Source organism: Pelophylax lessonae, assembly GCF_965119305.1.
Source record: "Pelophylax lessonae genome assembly, chromosome: 8".
Lineage (NCBI taxonomy): Eukaryota > Metazoa > Chordata > Amphibia > Anura > Ranidae > Pelophylax > Pelophylax lessonae.
The window spans coordinates 52,593,086-52,598,778 of NC_138775.1; positions in this window are offsets into that span (position 1 = coordinate 52,593,086).

A 5,693-nucleotide genomic window follows, 5' to 3' on the forward strand; every position below is an offset into this window, starting at 1 on the left:
GAAACATCAGGACAGTGCAGATACCCCCCAAGTGAGGGCATGGTGAGTTTTTTGAAGTTGTAATTTTTTCCCACAATTCTTGGGAAATTTAAGAAATTATTTTTTTTTCTTTTTTACACAAAATTGTTATAATAACAAGCAATTTCTCACATGCAGTATATGCATACTTGCAATTACACCCCAAAATACATTCTGCTACTCCTCCTGAGTATGTCAATACCACATATGTGAGACTTTTATACAGCCTGGCCACATACTGAGGCCCAACATGTAAGGAGCACTGTGTTCTACGAGCGTAAATTACACATATAATTTCCTAACGACCTATCACATTTTTGAAGGCCCTGAAGCACCAGGAGAGTGGAGTTACTCACAAAATGAACCCGTTTTGGAAAGCAAACACTCCGAAGTATATTCTTTGAGGCATAATGAGTCTTTTGAACAGGTAATTGAACAGGGATCGCGCCCAGCGTCACGCTAATGCAAAAATATAGGGAAGCCGCCAGATGACAGACAACCGCCAAGGTAGCCTCCACATTTATGCACAGATGGACAACCACGTGACGGACCGCAGACGCCCTGCTATGACGCCGCATCCGTCGCGGGAGTGCGTGGTGCCGATGAGCTGCGGCCGCCAACCGTCCCCCCAGCCATAGCCCCGCCCACCTGGGTCAGGGGGAGAGGGGGAGGGACAGGAAATGGACAGAGCCCATCGCAGTTCCCGGGGAGGACAAACCACAGAGCAGGTCGCCAACCCCATTGTCATGTAAACAGCATATGACAAATACATTACCTTCGTTATATTTATAGATTTTTACCCATATGAATAATGGAGGCTGTATGCGATCCTTTCTGGAGCCCCCCTACTCTGCACAGCATTTTATTACCTGACCTGCTTGATGCACGCAGGCCTCGCTTCCTCAGTTCCCGGTTGGGACACAGTCCCGGATACTACACTACCTCATTGTAAGCTATACCCCTCTTATATATGTGAGGTTTACCTGTTTACTGTATTTACTGTTACTCATTATGTATATTTTCTTTAGACGCTTGTATCATGCCTACTCCTGATGAAGTGAAATTTTTCACGAAACGCGTTGAGTTCAACACAGGCAATTGTACTGACTACAAGATATTATTACATCATGTTTCTAGGACCTTATTCAAATTCTAAATATTATTTTTTTGTATGTTACCAGGAGATTATCGCATTACCATGTATATTTTTTGTCTTAGACCATTTATGTCCATTTATGTTTCACTCATGTATATCCCATTACCATGGGTTGCATGGTTTTATTGAACATTCTGGTTTTACCATTATTTGGTCTACTGACTGTTAATAAATTGACGATTTTATTATTACCCTTCTGGTCTCTCTCTCTTACTATACAGTCATGTTTATCTTGTGGCTCACACCTCATATAAAGTCCCAATTTTGCCTTTGTGCTTTTTTGTTTCATTGTATTAGGGATGGAGACTCTGCTGGTCAGGAGTCTCATTTAAAGTCCCAAAAAATCCCCCCTTTTTCCTTATATATGGTTTCGTGCTTTGTCCATGGAGTTGACTAAACGCAATGCAAGCTAAAGCATGAAATACCGCATCTTATCAGACATGCAGTAGCACTAAGCAATGGACTGCTTATAAGTGAATGGGCCCTGATTTTTTTGTCTATACCACATATGTTTTGGACGAGGGTGGCGCTGTTAACATAGCCTATCATGATTTTCGTAAAGCATTTTATATGGTTCTACATGATGATCTCATAAAAAAGTTGTACAAGCTAGGACCTCTGGATGGTTTAGTAGAAATGCAGTTAGCTAAAGGATACATATTGAGTGTAGTTGTAAATGGGGTACATTTGGAACAGAGTCAAGTCACTAGAGATGTGCCACAAGGCTTGGTACTAGGTCCTGATCTGTGTATTCTGTTTGTCTGTCACTGACTCAGAAAGTACTGAAGCCACTGGATCAACATGACATCCGGGGAACTAGCATTAGCTATGGCAGCCGTCATACTTCTTTATTACATGTGCATTTGCGCTTTATAATTATCACAATTGCAATTAACAAAAAAAATACAAAAGTTCAACATTCAGTAAGCCAAGAAATCGTGGTCTTTTCAAAGTAAAGCCATAGGACTGGTCACATGGTCTTTGCAGAAGCAGAGGATCAATGTCAGACGGAAACACTGATTGGCCAGCTCTGTGTTATCATCAGTACCCAAAGGTTCTCCTAGCAGATACCCCATGACCAGTTCTACAGCATTCACCTGATAGTAGAACTATCAATGTACTTAGACCAGTGTTTCTCAACTCCGGTCCTCGGGGCACACTAACAGGCCAGGTTTGCGAGAAAACTGAAATACATCACAGGTGATATCATTTTCTGCTCAGTGATTGCAGTATTCTAGTCTACATCTCCCCAAGGTAATACTTAAAATCTGACCTGTTAGTGTGCCCTGAGGACCGGAGTTGAGAAACACTGACTAAGACAAGGGTATGTTTTAATACTCTTGGGATACTTTTGCTCTCTGACCTACATTTATTTTAGTGTTGATATCTAATGACATTTTGAAACTTGAGGCCAACAGTCAGTTCTATTGTAGAACTGCAAGCAGTGTCACATATACATTAACAATCAAGTAATTTAATTCTGCAGCCTCCAGCTGTCTCTTTGTTATAAGGTGACAATAGGCGTGACCAGAAGACACATTAGTTGTGATAGCTATTGGTGTCCATCAAGCTGCTCGATTATATAGACATTCAGTAAAGGGCGATGAATTGAGTTTGAACCATGGCAGCGGTTGAATCTGCAGTCTACAATCTTCTGGGTGTTTTTCACAAATACTCAGCCGAGGAAGGAGACAATTTAAAACTGAATCGGTCAGAACTGTCTACGTTACTTGCCACTGAACTGCCCTGTTGTTATCGGGTGAGTATTGCTGTCTTCACGTGCGATGTAGCCTTTGTGAATTATATCACTTTGATCATTGTTCTCCAAACTGAGGCCCAGTTTAGCCACAGAAGACATTACATAATGGTTGGATGTCAAACACTGGAGGAAAATGAGGACCATTTTCAAAAAAACCAAATAAACTAAAAAATGCAAAATGTCTTATAAATTGTTTCCTTGGGAACTAGTGGCCTGGTGGTGACTGCTTCCACCTGTAAATATAATTATCGCAGCCTGATCTGGATGCCTTCAGACGTGGTGCACAAGAATGTGTTGTAGGTTATCTGCACAAAAGAATAATAGAATTAACACTATATAATAAAAATAGAAACAAAAACAAAAAAACAGGGTGTAGGCTACCCCTGGCTTTTGACTCACTCAGATGAAAAATATGATAATTTAAGTAGAAAAAAGGAGAAGGTTGGGACTTTACATGAGAGACATGACAGTGACAAGGCTGGCAGGGCAGAAATATCACATTTAATAATGTATGCAAAAAATATACAAACATGGTATACAAGGTAAGACATAATATGTAATATATATATATAAAACTAGAGTGGTAAAAAGGATAAGTAGTCCCCAAGACTATGATCATTTAAGGGACATATTGATGCATATGGATGACCCAACGGGTCTACCCATTAACATATATTTAAACTCTACCCAAACCCAAAAACTTGAATTTAATATATTGTAGTTTACCAGTAGTTAGATGGGGTAGTTGCATTATTTTTCTTTTATAAGCTAGAAACCTTTTCAGTACGTACAAAAAATAACTGTTGGTGTCCTTTTGTCACTTTGTGTGAGCCTAAAAGAAAGCATCATTGTCTCATTTACCATGTAAGGGAGATGAACAAAGGCAGACATTCTGAAGTTCATTGATACCCATGGCTCCTTCTATAGATAGTGGAGAAGTGAGCCACAACGGGAAATTAAGTATATTATGTTCAGGAATACTTAATGAAAATAAAGAGAGAAAAGGCTGAGAAAAGAAAACAAATGCAGCCACCACACCAGTACTTGGAAGCTGCAATATACAGTATTACACATTTTGTTTTTGGGTTTAGATATGATTTAATGAGACTGGACTGCCTAATTCCTAGAATGTGGCCAATTCTACATGTACTGTTTATGGCAGGGATCTCCAAACTATGGCCCTCCAGCTGTTGCAGAACTACATTTCCCATGAGGTATTGGAAAACTCGGACATTCACAGACATGACTAGGCATGATGGAAATTGTTGTTCCTGAACAACTGGAAGGCCATAGTTTGGAGACCCCTGGTTTATGGGTATGCAACTGAATTCAGAGAATCACAGATAACATTAGAAAAAATTTGTAAAATTCAAGTTATACTTTACAGTAGATGCAAACCATGTATCATAAACATCTGGCACGTCTTTTTACCTTTTTTTTTAGCATATATTGCATATCAGTGCTGCTGATCTCCTGCAGAATATGCCTGTGCAATGAGTATTGCTATGACCTCCACTGGAAGGACATGCAACAGGGTGATTTTTTTTTTTTTTTTTTTTCAGCGAAAGTAGGGAAGGGAACTCTTATCAGATTATTTTTGCGGCCACTGCGGAGATTTCTCTTCACTTCCTATCCTGGAGACAAAACAGAAAAGGAGAAAAAAATATTTTCCAAAGAGAACATAATTTCCATCTTTGAGAGTTATCATTAGAACAGGTGTCATAATTGGAGGTCTTTTCCTAATTTCTTAGTCTGGTGAAAATTTTGAAATTTTAGATTTATTCTCGCTTTTTGGTCAAAAGAATGACTACAGGGTTGAATCTCCCCATTGGGAACACAAACAGAAATAAAAACCTCAGGAATCAGTGTGGTAGAGCACTGGATTTGGAGCTTGATGGTAGATTTGTCTATGTTGTTCTCTAATAGGGTTCCATAGGAGAGTCAACCTGTATAGAGGGAAAGGATTAGGAGTACCAAGCCGTAGGGATTGTTAGAGATAAAATGTTGTATCTGGACCAGAAGGTGCCCTCATACTTTCTCTCAATTCAAGTAATAAAACACCTGACAGGAGGGCTATCCTTTTCCACTTTTATCAAAAGTTTTCCCAATCTAGCCTTTTGTATATTTTAACTTCTGTAAAAGTTTTTTTTTTTTTTTTTTTGGTAGATCTCTTTTGCATGTTTGAAAATGACAGCAAAACAGTATACTGAGTACAGTACTCTACGAAGGAAGCTTTTGGCAAGGGGAAGAAGTATGACACACTAAGCTATGTTTGCACCTTTACAGGTACACTGGCTACCATGACAGTACTTTCAATTGCAAAACTATAGACAGTGCATCTACTTCAGAGCCCTTCACAGCAAAAGAAGGGCTCATATGTATCTTTACCATCATCAGTCTAGGACAGGGTTTCTCAACCAGGGTTCCTCCAGGTTCCTTGTGTATTGAGCAATTTCTGACTCTCAGATAAGTTCCCATTGACACCATTGATCGTTTTAGCTATCTGTAAGGGGGAATTCTTCCCAATGACCATCACACCAAATATATCATGAGTTGTAAATATAGTCATTAGCAGGGGTTCCCTGAGACTGGAAAGGTTTTTCAAGGGTTCCTCTTTGTTCAAAAGGTTAATAAAGGCTGGTCTAGAACCTTTGCTTTCCTTGTTTATATTCACTTAATTTCATAATTTCAGTATGACCCCTCATTATGATATAAATAAGACATTTTGTCATTTCACATGTTTCCTTTCAGGATGATGCA